General features: G+C 35.0%; 1 long non-coding RNA gene across 1 annotated transcript in view; it reads left to right on the forward strand.

Moving 5' to 3' along the window:
• Positions 1–5,150: 5,150 nt before the first annotated feature.
• LOC138716250 (uncharacterized) overlaps positions 5,151–22,842 on the forward strand; it is a 138,999-nt gene continuing 121,307 nt past the window's right edge. Inside the window, exons 1-2 of the long non-coding RNA XR_011336611.1 lie at positions 5,151–5,969; positions 6,852–7,810. This is a non-coding gene — a long non-coding RNA (uncharacterized lncRNA). The remainder of the gene's footprint in view (positions 5,970–6,851; positions 7,811–22,842) is intronic.

Here is a 22,842-nt window from a genome sequence, read left to right on the forward strand (position 1 = left end):
GTTAGGTAGGCCTACTCTATATAGTCAGTCAGGAAATTAAAAATTATCCCTGTACGCAGAGAAACGATGTACTAAAAACTATTTTTCGGTGTTGGGGATGCTGATTAATAAGGTCTACGCTTGTAAATCTCTAAATCGATTTTTTTAGTATCCATATACTAAAAGAAAGAGCAAAAAGGGAACAAAAGTGGATATAAAAGTCTAAGAAAGAAAGATATAAATAGAAAGAGATTAGAAGGATGTGAGAAGTAGAAGATAATATGAATGTCATTCAGAATTTTGTAAGACCCATTTCCGTTAAAAGAGCTTGGAGGTGGTAAAATAACTCTGACATCTAAACTTCAAAGGAGCAACTGACAACCGGAAGAAAGAAAGAAACCTTGAATATTTACGGATCTCTTTCTCTTGTACGTTAGAACCACCCACACACAGACTGCTGTGTGGAAATTTCGGACACCAACACATCAAAGAAAAAAAACTGACGAACGTCGTAAAATAGTTTCACGTATTGTTGAAAAACGAAAGAGCTTACAGAAGCAGTGTCAATATATTCTAACCTCACTTGAATTACTGATCTTCCAAGAGATCACAGACATTTTCTGCAGTCGTAACAATAAACAGTCTAGTGTACACAGCAATATATCCTTATGTGGATTGGCAGAAGTGCTAGGAACACATTTTCTTTTATCGGTTTTTCGTCTTTTCAGTTATTATTTCTACCGACATGAAACATCCCGGTATTCTCTTAACGAATTTTGACGATGTCTCTAAAATGAGATTTTATGTTTCACAGTCATACGGAACAATCTATACTAATAATAAATCTGTAGCCGAAATTTTTCTGGTAATTTTCGATTTTCCAAAAATAATTGGCCCTAACATATATAATTAACCACCTGAAACCGAAAATCTCTGTTTTGAAATTTTTGTTTGTATGTCTGTCTGTCTGTCTGTCTGTCTGTCTGTATGTTTGTTACCTTTTCACGCGATAATGGCTGAACGGATTTCGATGAAAATTGGAACATAAATTAAGTTCGTTGTAACTTAGATTTTAGGCTATATGGCATTCAAAATACATTATTTAAAAGGGGGGGTTATAAGGGGGCCTGAATTAAATAAATCGAAATATCTCGTTTATTATTGATTTTTATTAAAAAAATGTTACATAACTAAAGTTTCTTTAAAAATAATTTGCGATACGTTTTATTCCTTGAAAAACTTTGATAGGACTGATATTTAATGAGATAAATGAGTTTTAAAATTAAAATAACTGCCATCTAAGGCCGTGTAATGAATTAAAAAACAAATGACATCGTCTATAAGGGGCCTTGGACAGCAACAATCGAAAGCTATGAAAGATAGCCTATAGAGAATGTTTCTGTGTTTGTATGAAGTAATATCGGAAGCTAAATTAACAGATTTGTATAATTGATTATTATTTCACCATTGGAAAGTGTAGTTTCTCTAGTGGACATAATGGTATAATGTTATTACAGCAACTTCTGATATAAACATAATATAATATAATATAATATAATATAATATAATATAATATAATATAATATAATATAATATGTAATATTATATTATATAATTTAAGTTATTTGAAGGGTTCACAACCATATTGGGCCAAGCGCCATTTACTGAATACGTAGAAAACAAGGGTTAAAATTAAGTTATTACCATAATTCAATGGAAACCTATAACAAGTAAAATAAAATATACACATTAAATCTAAAGGATGTCAATATTCATTAAAGTATGGTTGCATGTAATAAAAATTATGAAACAGGTTAAAGGAATTGTCATTGCACCAAATGAGTGTCTCTGGACCAAAATGATCGCATTTTAATTATTTGGATGCAATTTAAATTAAGTAACATATTAAACGATTTATCCTTCTATCAAACACGAATGTTCCCTGGATAAAACGTCCTATTTTAATTATGTAATTACTTTATATTTATTTCTAACGGATGCAGCGGAGCACACGGGTACGGCTAGTCCGTAATATAACTGTTTTATAAATTCTAACTTTTAGTGTTTTTCGAAATCAGACTGGATGAGAAGAAGAAGAAGAAGAAGAAGATAATAATAATAATAAATTTCTTTATTTATGAATGATCCAATATTAAAACTTATTTTGTCTGGAAACATGAAATTCATTCCCATGTATGACTCAACAATGTACGTGAGATCTAACCTATATCTTTATTTTGTTTGACAACATGAAATAATTAGTACGAACTTCAATATCTTCACTGTACCCTATATTTTTATTATTTTGTTTAAATCTGTAAGTCTTTCGCCAAACTCAATTAAAGGAAAAAAAAAATTCATAACTGAACTACATTAAGAATGAATATCGCAGCATCCTTCTCAGTTCAACATCTACTTGGAGGATTTAGTGAAGAACTGTTTTCAGAACATGGGAGGAATGATAGTAGGAGGAAGAAGAATAAAGTGTATAAGATTTGCTGATGATATGGCGATATTAGGAGAAGAGGACATGATACTTAGGAATATGCTACTGGAGCTAAATGACAGCTGTGAGCAGTATGGGATGAAGATAAATGCAAACAAGACGAATACCACAGTCATAGGAAGGAAAATGAAGAAGATAAACTTGCTAATTTTAAATGAGGCATTAGAGGAAGTGGACAGCTTCAAATACTTGGGGTGTACTATAAGCAGTAACATGAGCTGCTGCCAGGAAGTCAAAAGGAGGATAGCAGTGGCCAAGGAAGCTTTTAATAGAAAAATGAGCATCTTCTGCGGACCTCTGAAAAGAGAAATAGACTAATGAAGTGCTTTGTATGGAGTGTGACATTTTATGGGGGCAGGAACATGGACATTACGACGAAGTGAAGAGAAGCATTTGGAATGTGGATATGGAGAAGAATGGAACGTGTGAAGTGGACAGACAGAATAAGAAATGATTATTAGAGGAGAAAATTTCACTCCGGCGCCGGGGATCGAACCCAGGTCATTGGTTCTATGTGCCAAGTGCTCGAATCCCTCTCCTCGATCCGGTGCTGTGGATTGAACTTCGGCGTAGCTCAGTGATTAGAACACTTGGTACATAGAACCAAGGACCCGGGTTCGATCCCCGGCGTCGAAGAGAATTTTTTCCTCTAATAATCGTTGTTACCATAACAGATATATTCTGTAGGACCAAAAATTAATCTTTACATACGTAGAATAAGAAATGAAGCTGTGTTGGAAAAAGTGGGTAAAGAAAGAATGATGCTAAAACTGATCAGGAAGAGGAAAAGGAATTGGTTGGGTCGCTGGCTGAGAAGAAACTGCCTACTGGAGGATGCACTGGAAGGAATGGTGAACGGGAGAAGAGTTCGGGGCAGAAGAAGATATCAAATCTGCAGTGCTTGGGAAAAGTGGCGTAAGTCAGTTTCCACAAACATTTTTTTACTATTTATTGGCAACTTACGGATCATCTGCTCGCTTGGGAAAAGAGATATAAGTATTTATCCCATTACAATAATTCATGCAGAAGAAAATCAAATCGACATAAACCAATGTAAAGACAGTTTTTTTTCCTTCTCCAGAAAAATTAACATTTTTGACTTGTGCCACTTTTCCCGAGCACTAAATGATATCAAGTTATATGTGTCATATGAGGAGACAAAGAAGAAGGCAGAAAATAAGAAAGATTGAAGAAAGACAGGTTTGCAGTGAAAGTTCTGCCCTTGGGCAGAATACTGAATGAAGAATGAATGAATGTATTTATTTATTAATTTATTCATTTATTTATTTGTTTATTTATTTATTATTATTTATTTATTTATTTATTTATTTATTTATTTATTTATTTATTTATTTATTTATATAACAGGGCAAAGCCCCAATTACAATACACAGTACAGATATTCGTTAAAAAACATAGAATTGCATATAACATTAAAAAAGAGATGAAACAGATACAAATGTAAATACAAATTAAAATGGAAAATGAGAAAAGGAAAAAAAAAACAGACAAATAGATACTACCTAAACAAAAGATACAGTGTATAGATATTAATGAAAAATATACAAAACAAAATAAATGAAAAATAGTTAAATATAGATATCATAGCCAAAAATGTAAAATGTAGCTATAATTGGCAAATTACAGAGTAACAAATAGCAATATTATATAAAATCAACTACCTTCAGTATATTAATAAGAAAATGTTTGTATTCCATGTAAGAAATGCAGAAATCTAGATCCCATGTTTTACATATTTCATTGAAATTTGAACACATTTTTAACACTGGTGAATTGTTATGTGATGAAGTGTTTGCTTTTTTTTTATAATATAACAATTGACGATTTCTTAAATGTGATGTTCTAGCGTTAATCTGGATTTGTGATAATATTTCGCTATTATCCAGTAGACCGTTGAATATTTTATATAATAAAAGTTGCTCAGCAAGTAATCTACGACTGGCAAGAGACATTAAATTAAATTCAGCAAGTAGATTGTTGTGCGAAATTTTGTAATGGAAGGCCGAACAATGATATCTTCTAAAATACAGATATCTAGGGAATCGTTTTTGAACTTTTTTCAATTTGATTACTGTGTGATTTGCAAGTGGGTGACCAAATTACAGAGGTATGATAATAAAAGGCTAAAATTGCTTTCATGAAAACCTAAAAATCCGGGCCATATTCATTACATTAGGTGCAACACTAGGCGACACTAAGTTCCTGTCCGTGTACGAATGTCGTCGAGCCTTGACCCACAGTTCTTTCCGGACGGATGTACACTTTATAACGCCCGACGTGGCGATGGAAGAAACGGGATACCTCCACACCCTCAACACGCGAGGCAATAGCACTTGCGAACTTCTCTCTTCGAGAATGGTGACAACAATAATTAGCGCTGCCTTTCCCCACCCCTTCCCGAACACTGTAACAATTCGCTATCCATTGTGACGTCACCCGGTGGGAGGGGGTGCCGGGTGTCCGTTTACGGACCCGCGCCACACAGTGCGCCCTGGCTACCAACTACAGGGGGTTGCCCACAGGGCGCCGCCGTGAGTCCAAGCGAACATGCGCGCGAGAGAGAGGAGATTCCCTCCCCCTCACTCTCTCTGCAGGAGAGAGAGACGTCGTTACAGCACAGGAGTTTCAGTCGGGTTCCGAACGAGAGCTAGGTAGCAGCGTCGCGCTCTCTTCTCTCAAACACCCCCCCCAAAAAAGAAAAACAGGCTGAGCCTAAAGACGAAGGCGGCGGCGATGTAATAACGGACCCCGCTGAATAGTGGAAGTGTAACTGCCGCAGGCAGACAATTCACATCTAAAGCTTAACATCCAACTCGAGCGGCTTTTCACAACTGTAAAAGTTACCCCACCAAGTTGTCTTCTTCTATTTTTTTCAACAGTCAATTTCGCGGCGGTACTGTACAGATCGCGTTAAACCAGCTTCAAGATAAAATGTCAGCGCAGTGCAGTGACTTTCCCAGTCATTGAGAAGAGTCCTAGTGCTTAAAACTGAACATAAATTCCACCCCTTCGGGTCAGTGTTTCTAGACTAACTCCCGCGTACTTGCATTTATTATAAAGTGGATAACTACTTCACAACGTGATACGATTTCTTAATAAGGTTCTTTTTTGGATGTGATTTATGTTATAGACTAAACACTTATAATTACGCTGAAGAAAACTATATTCTTTCACTTGAAAACTGAAGTAAAATACTGACTAGAGTTGTTTATCGTATCATGTGTGTCTGGCGCGATTTCTCCCGTAAAGGCGCTTAGTTTATGCAAGGAAACTGCGAGTTCAAAGAGAACAGCATCTTGTTTGCTTCTCTTGACTGACAAAGACGCAACCAAAGTGGTTTGTTAATTAGTGTTAACGAGGACTAAGTTTTCCGTGGTGCTCTATGTGTGTGTAACCCTCTCCTTAACTGATGTATGTCGTGTATTACAAACATTACAGTTAATTGCTGAGACAGGAATCTAAGGTAATTCTACAAACAACACAACTTGTAATGCAGTAAATTCCTCGTGAATTTCATCGGAACGGAAGTAAAGATAAAATTATATTAATTAATTTAAATATATTTTCCTTGTGTTTACGATACTATGTCGTAAAATTCAGCAGTAGAGATAGAATATATCATTAGAGACATTTTAACTTTGTAACAGTTATTAGGGAAATATTTCAGCAGTCTATATTATATTAATACTCACAAATTTCGTTTTAATTTGTTGTTTAATGGTAAAACATATAAAAAAGAGTGAAAGGGAGTAATACATTACCAGTTTGCTGTGTTGTCTGAAAAGTGTTCCTCCATATACATAAGACCATTAAAACGTCGCATAACCCCTATCAACACGTCACTTTACGTTACTCCCGTCTTATCTGTACGAGAATCTCATTTCCGAGTCTCTCTGATATTTTAAAAGGAGTATCAAATTTCAGTAATTAAGTGAAAGACCGTTATAGAAAATTTATTTCGCGTTCATACAAACTTCAACACAACACCATGCCATTTTGAAATTTATTTTATAAATGTTTACATTTAATAGTAAACCTAGAATATTTGAGAGAATTTTCTGACCTTAAAAATTGTAAATCATACTATAAATTTTATTGTAAAGTATATTTAATTATTAAGATATTTTCAATCCGTTACGGTGTAAGTGTGCATATCTTAAGTTGTATCCGAGTTCTAAAAGGCCAATGCGGCATAGAGAGGGTAGATACCAGTAGATGGAGCTTTAATGTGTAGACTTACTGAATAATTAAAGAGTGTTTTGTCGATCCACAAACGTTGGTTTGAAATTAATACTCTTGTTTCAAGAGGAGGGGCTTACACACGTCTCTTTACTTTTTTTCATAGTTGCAGTAACTTCATGTAGAATGAAAATTAAACACTTTGAGTGCAAAGCGTGTGGTATAAAGTTATAATAAAACTACAGAACGCTTTTAAAATGCTTCCATATTCTTAAATGTGTCTGTATCTTAGCTACTAACTTACTAAAAACGAGTGAAATTTTTAACAGTGGTGTTTTATGGAGTGCTCAAGAAATGTGTACATAAAAACTCTACCTAAACTGTGTGCGAATTTCGAATAATTTACTGAAGTGATATCTTGGTGCAAGTAGGTTTATGGATTGTTGGGGGGACGAATGTATGTTTATTGAGTGTTAATGAAGTCACTCAATTGTGTGGTGTTGAACCCAAGTGCTACACATACAGGGAGGGACGTGATTAAATATTGACAGTTTGTACAGCTTGGATTTGAAACTCCGTTGTTATGACAACTTGGGCAACAGTGTGAACACGTAGGGACTGGTGGAATGGGCTGCCGGCATTTCAAAACGTGACACAACAACAGATCATCAGAACATAGCTTTCCATTAGCGCATATTGTGATCCCAGAGTTATAAACTTGTGACTGGCATGGAATTTCATGGTAGTCACGTTCTTGTTTCGTAAACTGGATTATCAATGTCCGCAAGTCTGTAATCTGCTTTGAAGGCATCAGAAAGTAATCGCGGAGCGAAGGCCTGCACTTCATTCTACGACTCAGACAACAATAGCAATTTTCCGGTCGTAACAAATTTTCCGAACCAGTGAGTATACGCTGTGAGTTACATAATATTGTAGTTGATTGACGTTACAAAGCGAGGGTGTAGACAGGGCGAAGCTAGACTAGCGCATTCTAAACAGTTTCGCTACTCATTCTGTGACAGCAGGCATCAGAAAAGTAAACTTCTCAAACCAGAAGCCATCGAATCAGCTCTACGCAACTTGGCAGAGTCGGGCCTTACTTCATCTGTTCATCAACCGGATCGGGTGAGTCAAGTTTGACTAATACGGAGCCCTCAACCCCCTTCCAACCACCCCACCCCCCGCTAATATTTCAGAGAGACGGAGCCTCACGATGCTTGTATGGATCTGAGATCTGACGGCATCGGTATCAGGGATTTATGTATCTCCGTCACAGGGAAACTTGCAATACCGATATTCTTGTAACTTTGTGACGTCAGATTCTAATTTCAGACGTTGTCTTAACGAGTTGCGTCAGACATTGAAATCCGTGTTTAGGACGTACCTCTGAACTAGTTTTTGCTATGTGGCAATATTCAGACTGTGATATTGAGCTTCAAAAAGAATCTCGATTTTTCGATAGTGTAATTATGGGGCACGTTTTATTTTTATTATTATTATTATTATTATTATTAGTAGTAGTAGTAGTAGTAGTAGTAGTAGTAGTAGTAATAGTAGTTATTATTATTATTATTATTAAGGGCCTACTACTACAGGGACATAACTTTATTTTTACCAACATTTTTAACATTAAGCTGGCTATACTCGGAAACACTGTTGCCCCCTTCCATTACAGGAGTTAGATGTTACTAGTGCAATATGTAAACAAATCATATTACTAGGTATAGGAGGAGAGAAAAGTAGTGTATCCATTTATGTTGTAGGGAAGTACGATATTACGATTTTCAGTTTGATCATCACTTTTACGGAATTTATCAAAATACAGTAGAGTAGTAACATTTTTTTTTTTTCAAAAACTCAACTTTTCAGGCGGCTGTGTTCGTTATGTAATGTCTACTTTATTTAGCATATTAATTATTGATGTTAAAATACAATATAGAGAGTGCATTTAAATTGAGGGGGTCATAAGTAAAGGGCTGTAAGTGTACTTCGGTTACTTTTGAGAAAATGGGATTTAAATATTTAAGCTTTCGTAAAATCGGTGAAATTTTTGTTTAAATCTTAATGTGTAATGCGATTAAAATATCCCTTTGTCACTAAAATTTTAGATACTTTTGCTTACACTGGATGCACTTAACTCATGTTATTACAAATGTCACTAGCATTCCTTTGCTTCTAGACACCTCAATTCAAAAAAAGCTAATCTGAATTTTTAAACAGGTTGCTGAAAATGGTTGCCGTTCATTACAATGCAGGCTTCAATTCAGTACGCATATCATTAAAAATATTTTGAAGCATATTCTCTGAAATTGAATTTATCGTTTCATGAATATAATTTTTTAGTACGATATTATTAATATAGGTTCTTTCTTCTATAGAAAAAGCAATCATAGTTCTGAAACACACTATACACTGCAGTGTTTACTTCACTGCTTGAAGACTTCGAATGCAACAGCGGCCGTAAGTTTGTGTGTCTGACGGGAACAAGGACATTAGTGAAGGGGTGACAGTGAAGTACATTCAGAAATGCAGGTACAATAAAAATGCAAGTAAAAATAAAATGATGTCCCTGTATAAATGATACTCGGGAGGAAATTAAACACAGAATAAATATGGGAAATGCCTGTTATTATTAGGTTGAGAAGCTTTTATAATCCAGTCTGCTGTCAAAAAATCTAAAAGATAGAATTTATAAAACAGTTATATTACCGGTTGTTCTTTATGGTTGTGAAACTTGGACTCTCACTTTGAGAGAGGAACATAGGTTAAGGGTGTTTGAGAATAAGGTGCTTAGGAAAATATTTGGGGCTAAGAGGGATGAAGTTACATGAGAATGAATAAAGTTACACAACACAGAACTGCACGCATTGTAGTCTTTACCTGACATAATTAGGAACATTAAATCCAGACGTTTGAGATGGGCAGGGCATGTGGCACATATGGGCGAATCCAGAAATGCATATAGATTGTTAGTTGGGAGGCCGGAGCGAGAAAGACCTTTAGGGAGACGAGACGTAGATGGGAAGATAATATTAAAATGGATTTGAGGGAGGTGGGATATGATGTTAGAGAATGGATTAATCTTGCTCAGGATAGGGACCAATGGCGGGCTTATGTGAGGGCGGCAATGAACCTCCGGGTTCCTTAAAAGCCAGTAAGTAATAATAATAATAATAATAATAATAATAATAATATATGGAGTTTAATATACAATGCAATCGTTGATTATGAAAAGGTTAGTCAATACTGTTAACCGAACAAAACTTTGGAAAGTACTATTGAATAGAGATATCATATAACATTTGCTATGCCACACAAACTTTGTACATAAATACAAGCTTTAATTTGACAAGTGAAGAAGTCCATAGTATATAAATCTACAAACAGAGCACATTAGAAGTTTGAGCACAAAATCATTTTCGTCCCCCGTTTTGTGCCTAATGAAGTAAATCAGGTACTTCTGCACTTGGACTGCCGGCCTATACGTTTATCCCATCATATAATTATATTTCACCATCAATATAGAGATGGTTACTATAATTTTTTTAACTGTAAGAAACGCAAAACCCCGTTTTTCTTAAAACAAGGTTTTTTGACTTAAGCCACTTGACAACGAAACAAATGGTGAAAAGTAATTAAACTAACTAATACACTTTTACTACGTCATACTACTTTTGACCACTAAAGCGGTACGAAAGGACTCTTTCAACCAATCACGGCTGCTTATCGCACAAAATTTATTGCGTCCCTAGCATTTGTTTAATTTTTATCGCTTCCCTAGCATTTGTTTATTTTTATCACTAGCCTAGCATTTGTTTCCTTGTTTGCCAACATTTCAAACTACACTGGTCTGGACGTCAAAAAAAAAAAAAAAAAAAAAATTACAAACCACTCCAGTCGATACACAGCAGTTTCAAATATGACTCGCATTGGCATTCAAGAACAAGAATTAATAAAGATCACTGGTCATACCTATGCATCTTTCCTGAAACCCTATTTACAAATAAATGAAGAGCACCATTCGGAAATCCTGAATAAGTTGATGAATACACCATGTACATCAACGAGTTCACTTCTTTTACGCACACGTCCAGTATAACATAAACTGAACCACCAAAACATTCAAATTTGAAAATTGTGTATTCAATAATTGTTCCTTTTAAAATTATTCATGTATATTTTTTATTTCAACATCGTTAATTAAAACTATTCTTGTTTATTTCATCATCCCTATTTAAAACTTTTCTAACACTCGTTTGTATTATTTAGGTTATGTTATAGCTTCTGATATATGATATTATGGATAGTCACGTATCAGAGATTGTTTAATATACTAAGATTTATTGAAAATCATCTGTCAAGTAACGTTGATTACTGGGATCCGGTTAATTGAACTGGAATGCAATTGTTTTAATAAAAATGAAATTGAATCAACAAATACTTCTTGGCCAGTAACCGTCCACAGAGTTCAATGAAGATCCCATAGTTGGCACAACTGATAACAAGAAAAGTGCTAATCATAACACACTACTGCCATCTAGCGTAATATTTGGAATGTTGAGATTGTACAATAATACATTTGAAGACAGTTGTATTTTCGTAAGTCAATTAATATTTTATTGTATTGGAGTACTTCGTTACTTCTAATCTTTATATACTTTCTTCTAATCGTGTAATAGTTAATTAAATCCTACTCGAATTTTGATTTACTCTAGATAAATCAAAATCTCTAGTGAGATTACTGTTGATAAACTATAGGAAGTTAAGTAAGACACCAATACAAACACTTTTCTTTAATATCATATTGTGCTGTGAGAGATTATTTCGCGAGGGCACTAGATCATAATGTAACATAAACCATTGGAATGCTGTATTGCTTGAGTCTCTTATTAAAAAGTACACATCAAAATCACTACAAAAGATGTTTAAGAAACTGGTGGTTTATTTAACGACGCTCGCAACTCCCGAGGTTATAGCAGCGTCGCCGGTGTGTCGGAACTTTGTCCCACAGAAGGTCTTTCACATGCCTTACATGCCAGTAAATCTACTGACCTGAGCCTGTCGCATTTTTAAACACACTTAAATTCCATCGACCTCGAGCGGGATTGAACCCGCAACTTCGAGCATAGAAGTCCAGCACCATACCAACTACGCTACCGACGGCGACCAAAACTTGTTCAAAAATACCTCCATTGACCTGTAAGCAAAATACGTAGGCTAAACATGGATTGTCTAACGCGGTGAAAGACTTCAGCATTATCGTTTACTTCCCTTACTGCAGCAAATATCTGCACCATCAGACCGGTTTACTAAACCACTGCACTGGGTCAAGACGTATATAACAAAATGTGAATTTACGGGATCATATTCATAGACAATCTTAGCGCGGGCTTCCGGTGGATGATAAGCGAACTAAAGTTTCTCGTATTCATAAACCAGTGTTAGCGATATGATATGAATCCTGTACAAGTAACCAGTCGATAGCCGGGGCTAGTTTAGCACGCTCGTAGCGCGGGCTAGCGAAGTGTCTATGCATAGCTCCCGTAGAGTCTTCATGAACTGAAGAACTCATACGCCTTCTGACGGTTTAGTAAAGCCTCTGAGGAAAATATAACATCAGACAAAATCGTTTGTTTCGGTGTCTCCCGGAGTTTGTCGGTTTAATTACTTTTCACTCTTTACAAGAGGAGCAACTGGATAACTAGTCGAGAATTTCATAGAGAATTAAGTTATGATCGTTAATTAAAATTATAGGGATATGAAAATGGTATGAGGATAAAAAAAATACAAGTATACTAGAGTTAATTGCAAGGAAGATCAGATGGGTTTATCTTGGTGTTGGTTAGGATTTTCTTTAACTAATAACGGATACTTGACGTTTCTTCATTTACCCTTAAAAAGTTTGCAAGTTAAAGAACAGGAAAGGAAAACATAGGAAAAAAATGCAAATCAAGCTTTCAGGAATAACTCCCTTACTTACTTACTTACTTACAAATGGCTTTTAAGGAACCCGAAGGTTCATTGCCGCCCTCACATAAGCCCACCAGCGGTCCCTATCCTGAGCAAGATTAATCCAGTCTCTATCATCATACCCCACCTCCCTCAAATCCATTTTAATATTATCCTCCCATCTACGTCTCGGCCTCCCTAAAGGTCTTTTCCCTCCGGTCTCCCAACTAACACTCTATATGCATTTCTGGATTCGCCCATACGTGCTACATGCCCTGCCCATCTCAAACGTCTGGATTTAATGTTCCTAATTATGTCAGGTGAAGAATACAATGCGTGCAGTTCTGTGTTGTGTAACTTTCTCCATTCTCCTGTAACTTCATCCCGCTTAGCCCCAAATATTTTCCTAAGCACCTTATTCTCAAACACCCTGAACCTATGTTCCTCTCTCAGAGTGAGAGTCCAAGTTTCACAACCATACAGGAAAACCGGTAATATAACTGTTTTATAAATTCTAACTTTCAGATTTTTGGACAGCAGACTGGATGGTAAGAGCTTCTCAACCGAATAATAACACGCATTTCCCATATTTATTCTGCGTTTAATTTCCTCCCGAGTGTCATTTATATTTGTTACTGTTGCTCCCAGATATTTGAATTTTTCCACCTCTTCGAAGGATAAATCTCCAATTTTTATATTTCCATTTCGTACAATATTCTTGTCACGAGACATAATCATATAATTTGTCTTTTCGGGATTTACTTCCAAACCGATCGCTCTACTTGCTTCAAATAAAATTTCCGTGTTTTCCCTAATCGTTTGTGTATTTTCTCCTAATATATTCACGTCATCCGCATAGACAAGAAGCTGATGTAACCCGTTCAATTCCAAACCCTGCCTGTTATCCTGAACTTTCCTAATGGCATATTCTAGCGCGAAGTTAAAAAGTAAAGGTGATAGTGCATCTCCCTGCTTTAGCCCGCAGTGAATTGGAAAAGCATAAGATAGAAACTGACCTATACGGACTCTGCTGTATGTTTCACTGAGACACATTTTAATTAATCGAACTAGTTTCCTGGGAATACCAAATTCAATAAGAATATCATATAATACTTCCCTCTTAACCGAGTCATATGCCTTTTTGAAATCTATGAATAACTGATGTACTGTACCCTTATACTCCCATTTTTTCTCCATTATCTGTCGAATACAAAAAATCTGATCAATAGTCGATCTATTACGCCGAAAACCGCACTGATGATCCCCAATAATTTCATCTACGTACGGAGTTAATCTTCTCAAAAGAATATTGGACAAAATTTTGTACGACGTCAACAAAAGTGATATTCCTCGAAAGTTACCACAGTTGGTTTTGTCCCCCTTTTTAAAAATAGGTACAATTATGGACTCCTTACATTGTTCTGGTACAATTTCCTTTTCCCAAATAGCAAGTACAAGTTTATAAATTTCGCTATATAATGCGCTTCCGCCCTCTTGTATTAATTCTGCTGGAATTTGATCGATACCTGGAGACTTGTACTTTTTCAGATTTTCTATCGCAATTTCGACTCCTGTAAAGTTAATTTCAATAATTTCGTGGGAAAAATTGTTCCGTGGCCGGGTATCGAAATCGGGTCCTTTGGTTAAACGTACCAACGCTCTCCCAACTGAGCTACCCGGGATTTGCATAATACACGTCACTGTACGTAACAGAAAACCACAATCTATGTCACACAGAGTTAGTGTGCACTCAATGTTGGTTGCTTGACGGCTGTCAGCCCACTTTGAGGTCTGTGGATATAGAGGGAAAAATTGGATCGGTGTCGGGTAGAGTTCCCGGGTAGCTCAATTGGGAGAGCGTTGGTACGTTTAACCAAGGTCCCGGGTTCGATACCCGGCCCCGGAACAATTTTTCCCTCGAAGGTATTCATAGGAAAAAAATGTTCGACACTTCTGCAGCCAAGAAGAAGACGTAATGTACTTATTATTACGTTCAGAGACTCAAAAAAATTTAAGGCAATAATTTCATCACAGTTTTGTTGCCAGGGACATTTTTCACTGCAAACCCAGCATTCTCCAATTTTCCTATTTTCCGCCTTGGTCTTACTCTGTGCACACGATCTTAATGGCGTCTATCATCTGATATCTTCTTCTTTCCCGAACTTTTCTCCCGTTCACCATTTCTTCCAGTGCATCCTTCAGTATTCAGTTTCTTAGCCAAAGATCTAGCTAAATTATTTTTTTCTTCCTCATCAATTTCAACATTATTCTTTCTTCACTCACTTTTCCTTGGACATCTTAATTTCTTATTTCGTCTTTTTTATTTGGCCTTTAAATTCCGTATTCATAGACATTTTTAGCGCGGGCTTCCGGTGGATGATCAATATTTTTCGTATTCATAAACCAGTTTTAGCGATAAGATATGATTTGAATTCTGAACTAGTAACCAGTGGATAGCCGGGGCTAGCTTAGTACGCTCGGAGCGCGTGCTGCGAAATGTCTATGAATAGCACCCTAAGACTCCTTAAAAAACCTCCTGTAACCTATTTTAACGAATGCTTTTTATCGATTAATCGACCGGTTAATCGATAAAAGGCATTAGGATAACCGATCAATACTTTCAGTCGATCGACAGCTCTACGTTTAACTTGATTTAAAAATTGCACGAATTGAGCAATTGCGTTGTTAGGTTTCACGTGTTTGCAACATAACATAGCTGTTTGTAAACTGTTATTAATTAAAATGTCTTTCATTTACTAAATTGTGTTAATTGGGCGATGAAAATATACTCTGAATAGCATGAACTCAACTGTACGTTTTAGTATTTATTCATTGTTGCAGAATATTTCATAAGTTTCCACTCGAGTTTCCATTTTAATTTACTTTAGTGTTTGTTGTTCTGTGATTAAGTACACACGTTGAAACAAAGCCAGTGAACAAAAGCGGAAAGAAAGGTTGTTTGTTTTTAATTGAAGGCAAAGTTAAGTACTTTGAGCATTTGATTGTAGGAAAATCGATAGAAATAAATCAATGATGTGGGAAGCTAAAATATATAGCAGTAATTGATATGCGGTTCCCAGATAGAAGCACGACACTTTTAACACCATTAACAGAAATAAATAATTAGAGATGCCTAATTTTAGAAAACAACGGATTCACACAATAGGCTTCAACTGATAAAACAAGAATATTGTTTTAAGCTCTTGCAGGTCAAAATGAAATTTAAAGTCGCGAAATAACGCGACATTTTTTATACATGCAAAGTTTTGTTTTAAAAAATTAGTGATTTTCAAGTGAATTTTTTAAAAAGAAATTTCAATATAAAGTGTCCAAAATATGTACCGTATCGGAATTATTTGTTGGAAGTCGCATAAATATGTGCATGAATTAAGGGGAAGACCTACAGGAATGACAAAATATGTGTCAAAATTAACATTTTTTTTTTATTTTTAGCCTAAAAATACTTCATAGTATTGACTTCATGTGAGCGAAATTTCAAGATCGCTAGGAAGAAAATAATTTATTTTACGCCATTTTTAAATAGCTGCTGTATTCCAGTCCCTTTACTCTGTGCTCAAAATTCTCCGTTGAATTTCCGGAGTTTATTTTACATTTTCTCAACATTTAATATGTAATATCTCAAACGAAAATAAAGATAACTGAATAAACTTTTCAGCCCATATTCTCATATTATATACGAATAATTCTGTGAGAGGATATTATCAAATTACAAATTAAAGAATAAGTTAAAAATAGGTGTGCAATTTTTGTTTCTGTTCATAAAAATGCAAAATAAAAATAAAAATATAAAAATTATAGTAATATACCTTACAAGAGCGGTATGTTGACGTTTTCATGGTCGAGGAAAAGATTGAAAAAGCGAAACATAGTTGAGCTTTTTTAATTTCCGAGAACATGAAAACAAACATATCCCTCGTGTATCGTACATTATTTTATGCGAAGATCCTCTCTTACATACCTGAAAGACGAATTTCTAATTAGTTGCAATGAAATCTCCATGTTGGTTTCTGTTTAATGACGCCAACTTCGGAACACCAAAATATCTTTCTTCAACATTGTTGCTATAAAATGTTTTCTGTGTTTACTATACTCCAGCAGGCCGTGATATACGTCTGTCTCCCCCCCCCCCCCGTCTATAAATGCGAACTTAAAACAAACGGTAAGGTTATGTAATGATTTATTTTTCATGTTAATACTTTAACAATATTATTTATATAACATATTGCAGTAATAACATCGGCATCTGGAATCTTGTTGATTTTTTCACGGCTTCCTTAATGTTACTTGTATCAGTAATGCAATAAGTTTCGTGGAGTAGTAGACTTTACTTAATTTTTGCAAATATTTAAAAACAATAATTAACATTCCAATTTAGGTGAAATTGCAGTGGTAAGTTTCCAATTTATAATTATTACTATGTTAAACGTCTCTAAAAATAATATGTTAAAAGCCTAAAACAGTAAAATGAATGTCGCGCTTAAGCGGTAAGAACAGGGAAATTGTTATGTGTGTTACATTGGGAATACTGAATGTGGTATTTCACACTTACCGCGTATTGGTTCTGTGCGGAAAACAAGCAAATACGCACGATCTCGCACAAAAGTTTTTAACAATCTTAAAACAAAATTGTTTAACAATCTTTTCTTTTCATTATATTTAAGACAAGATTTGTGATTCTGCGATGCTATGGAGAGCAGATATGTCATTTTCTTTATAATATTGCAATTTTTACAGGTTTTTTTTAATGTCTGTGGTTGTACCATAAAGCAGGGGTTTCCAACCGTGTATCGCGACACACTGGTGTTTCGCGCATCTCTATGGACTTTGGATTTGAAAAATAAATTTTATGCCATCCAGAAAGTCTCTGTACAACGCATTTTTTATTTGATATGGTACATTTTATTTTGAGACAGACTGTACCAATGAAACGTGAACACCTGCAGCTATGCTCAGTTCAGTTTTTCAACCATAAGGCCACGTATAGAGAAACTCTGTGCAACCCACCAAGTGCAGACTTCACATTAATTTAAATAGGTGAATTTTCAAAAACGATAATCTTTGATCGGACATCTAGCATAGATAGGTTGGGATTTTTGACACATACTTTTGTTTTTTTTATGCCACTCAATTTGCTGCTTGTTCTTTTAGAATTTTTGATTGCGTGTTAACCTCGATCTGTCTACAATATTACATAGAAGTTGTTATCAAGCCTTTTTTCTGGCGGAACGCGCTGAAACGGCGTTCCGGCACCTTTTTGTTGCATTTTTCATCATGGAACCGAAATATGTGTGAATAACTACGTTCTTTTCTTTGAATTCCGCTTAGACCTTGAAAGTCTTAGTTGGACGAAAATGAGGTTAAAAACGACAAAATTCCCGTGCAGTGAACAGTAATCACCTCCCCGTCCGCTATAAAGTATTCTACACAGAGTTCCGCCACCTTTTTCTCCAGAAGAAATAAATATTATTATTATTATTATTATTATTATTATTATTATTATTATTATTATTATTATTATTATTATTATTTACTCACTTACTTCCTTCCTTCCTTCCTTACTTACTGGCTTTTAAGGAACCCGGAGGTTCATTGCCGCCATCACATAAGCCCGCCGTTGGTCCCTATCCTGAGCAAGATTAATCCAGTCTCTAACTTCATACCCCACCTCTCGTAAATCCACTTTAATATTATCTTCCCATCTACGTCTCGGCCTCCCCAAAGGTCGTTTCCCCTCCGGCTTCCCAACTAACACTCTATATGCATTTCTGGATTCGCCCATACGTGCTACATGCCCTGCCCATCTCAAACGTCTGGATTTAATGTTCCTAATTATGTCAGGTGAAGAATACAATGCGTGCAGTTCTGTGTTGTGTAACTTTCTCCATTCTCCTGTATCTTCATCCCTCTTAGCCCCAAGTATTTTCCTAAGCACCTTATTCTCAAACACCCTGAACCTATGTTCCTCTCTCAAAGTGAGAGTCCAAGTTTCACAACCATAAAGAATAACCGGTAATATAACTGTTTTATAAATTCTAACTTTCAGATTTTTTGACAGCAGACTAGATGATAAAAGCTTCTCAACCGAATAATAACACACATTTCCCATATTTATTGTGTGTTTAATTTCCTCCCGAGTACCATTTATATTTGTTACTGTTGTTTCCAGGTAATTGAATTTTTCCACCTCTTCAAAAGATAAATTTCCAATTTTTATATATCCATTTCGTACAATATTCTCGTCACGAGACATAATCATATACTTTGTCTTTTCGGGATTTACTTCCAAACCTTTTTCTTTACTTGCTTCAAGTGAAATTCCCGTACTTTCCCTAATCGTTAGTGGATTTTCTCCTAACATATTCACGTCATCCGCATAGACAAGCAACTGATGTAACCCGTTCAATTCCAAACCCTCTCTGTTATCCTGGACCTTCGTAATGGCATATTCTAGAGCAAAGTTAAAAAGTAAAGGTGATAGTGCATCTCCTTGCTTTAGCCCATAGTGAATTGGAAACGCATCTGACAGAATCTGACCTATATGGACTCTGCTGTACGTTTCACTGAGACACATTTTAATTAATCGAACTAGTTTCTATTATTATTATTATTATTATTATTATTATTATTATTATTATTATTATTATTATCATTATTACTGCAACTATTAATAAAATCAAACAAGTGTGTCGCGATATCATGGACGTTCATTGAAGTATGTCGTCAGTAAAAAAAGTTTGGGAACCACTGCCATAAAGGGCAAAAGTGAAAATGTTGTATTTAAAAGACTTCACAAATATGAAACTATGTTAGGGAAACAGAGGCAATTCTTAAAGTAATTTGAGAAAAGAGATTTCCTGTAGGTTTTTACCCTTAAACTGGTGTAAAGGAACATATAATATTTCACTCGACGATGACTGAATTTATTACAATGATCTAGTATTTCGTCATTGTTCCTGCAATAACTCCTATGTGACATATTTATCGATTTTCAGTTTCTTGCTCTATTAAATAATTTAAATAGTGATATAGCAAATAATAAAATCTCCTATATGTAATTATATTTCTTTGTTTCGAAAATGTAAGAATTCACAGTCTCCTATGTATGGCTGCCATAGGATGAATAAATATGTTTTTTCTTCGTATTGATAAATTGAATGGTGAATTTGCAAAACGACTCAAGTCCACATTTTGGGAGTTTTGAGTTGAGAGGAGGATTAAGTTACTGGGTGCAAGGGGCATCGTTTATTAGCAAAATGACTCTAATCCAAGACTTTTGTATAGTTTTTATGAGCAGCAGAATATTTGGTTAAGGGGTAAAACGCCTTTAGTCGTGGATTTAAGTTGTTTTTCCTGTCAAGTACTGAAGAAACTTACATAATGTGTAATTTTAATCATACACTCAGCTGACAAATTGTTTTTGTCTGTTGTCATTGGTAATTCTCTCCGAACTTACCTCACGTTTACCATTCCTTCCACTGCATCCTTCAGTAGGCAGTTCTATTCAGCCAGTGACACAACCAATTCCCTTTCTACTTCTTGATCATTTTCAGCATAATTCTTTCGCCACACTTTCCAACACAATGATTTATCCCCGATCAATGAAACCTAAATTCAAGATATTCGTAAAATACTTAAATACATTCGTGATGAAGAAGACGTGAATACATTTTACGAAAATATTATAGCATGAGAGACAACAAAGAATTGAAATGTGAAACTAAGCTGTGGTCTCACTATAACACTTCTAAGCGTTGTCTGTGCTCTTGTGATTAACCAATTGTTCAAAATAATGATGTTCAACAATTTCAATAAGGTTATTTTATGATTTTGGTATAAATACATTTAGTTAAACATGTTTATGTTTCAGTAACCTAATAATAAAATTATAACGCAGGATTGAAGTTAATTTGCAGAACAACTTAAGTAATGAAGATAATTAAATTTTTTACGACCTGAAGAAGAATACAAAAGTATGAATCTATACTAATAATAAATCTGTAGCCAAAATTTTTCTGGTAATTTTCGATTTTCCATAAATAATTGGTGTTAACATGTATAATTAACCATCCTGAAACCGAAAATCGCTTTTTTTTAATTTTTGTTTGTATGTCTGTCTGTCTGTCTGGATGTTTGTTACCTTTTCACGCGATAATGGCTGAACCGATTTATATGAAAATTGGAATATAAATTAAATTCATTGTAACTTAGATTTTAGGCTATATGGTATTCAAAATACTTTATTTAAAACGGTGGTTATAAGGGGGCCTGAATGAAATAAATTGAAATATCTCGCTTATTATTGATTTTCATGAAAAATGTTGCATAAAAAAGTTTCCTTAAAAATAATTTTCGATAAGTTTTATTCTATACAAAATTTTGATAGGACTGATATTTAATGAGATAAATGAGTTTAAAAATTACGATAACAACGCCATCTATGGCGCTGTACTGAAATAAAAACAAATGACTTCGTCTATAAGGGGCCTTGGACAACAACAATCGAAAGCTAAAACATAGCCTACAGAGAATGTTTCTGTGTTTGTATGAAGTAATATCGGAAGCTAATTAATTGTTTAATTATTATTTCACCATTGGAAAGTGTAGTGTCTCTATATGGACATAATTCTACAATGTTATTACAGTAACTTCTGAAACATATAGCAAGTAATATAAAGTATACACATTAAAACTAAATGATATGTCAGTCTTCATTAAACTATGGTTGTATGTAATAACAATTAAAAAACATGTTAAAGGAATTGTCATTGCACCAAATGATTGCTCTCTGGACCAAAATGACCGCATTTTAATTATTTAAATACAATTTAAATTAAGTAACATATTAAACGATTTATCTTTCTATCAAACACGAATGTTCCCTGGATCAAATGTCCTATTTTAATTATGTAATTACTCTATATTTATTTCTAACAGGTGCAGCGGAGTGCACGGGTACAGGTAGTTCTTATAATAAAACTATTTCTCTTACATATAAAAATTATATTGTAACAATATATGGCTCAACGAGGCTAAAAACAGTTTTCTTTAATTTTCTCAGAAGTACTTCTAAGGACTTAAGTCGTTTTGCAAATTCACCATTCAATTGTATATCTTGCACATAGGATTTATTGCAGGAATAAGGAGGAGTTGCAGAAAAAAATCACTGTTAACATTAGAGGTAGTAGCAGATATAAATTATCGAACCCGCATCTTGTGAATGCAAATAAACACGCTTCACTCAACCTGGTTTAACGGACTATTTGGACGTACTTGTATTATTTCTGGCAGGATGTCGAAAACCACAGAATCACAGTGGCCTTGTAGGCCTTCGATATCTCCTGAATATTAACCGAACACGCTATTACACATTCAGACAGAGCGTTCAGTACTGCGATCTTATATCCTAGCCGCTTCATAACCTACATAACGGTCAATAAATTCGTTTTACCCACGATTACCAATGAAATAAGCCGTGCACTGTATACTACCGTTACGTTCCAGTTAAAGATGAAACGGGATAACTGCTGAACTATGTTGTTACCCGTATTACACGTGTGACTTGTATTTGTATATTGAATTTTCATAGCTAAATTCTGAATTAAACTTCCTGGAAGTTGATGTTGAAATTTCGAAAACAAGAGACTGTGTTAACACGTTCTTGGAATCACTCTGGGATAGTATTTACGTATTCTAGTAAACATGAGCTTTGCTTACAGAAAAATAACATATTTTCAGGCATTTATTTGTGGATATACAAGGCGTTAAGTAATAAAATTAATAACTTACTCACTGGCTTTTAAGGAACCCGGAGGTTCATTGCCGCCCTCACATAAGTCCGCCATCGGTCCCTATCCTGAGCAAGATTAGTCTATTCTCTATCATCATATCCCACCTCTCTCAAATCCATTTTAATATTATCTTCCCATCTACGTCTCGGCCTCCCTAAAGGTCTTTTTCCCTCCGGCCCCCCAACTAACACTCTATATGCATTTCTGGATTCGCCCATACGTGCTACATGCCCTGCCCATCTCAAACGTCTGGATTTAATGTTCCTAATAATACGTCAGGTGAAGAATACAATGCTTGCAGTTCTGTGTTGTGTAACTTTCTCCATTCTCCTGTAACTTCATCCCTCTTAGCCCCAAATATTTTCCTACGCACCTTATTCTCAAACACCCTTAGCCTAT

Source organism: Periplaneta americana, chromosome 16 (assembly GCF_040183065.1).
Source record: "Periplaneta americana isolate PAMFEO1 chromosome 16, P.americana_PAMFEO1_priV1, whole genome shotgun sequence".
Lineage (NCBI taxonomy): Eukaryota > Metazoa > Arthropoda > Insecta > Blattodea > Blattidae > Periplaneta > Periplaneta americana.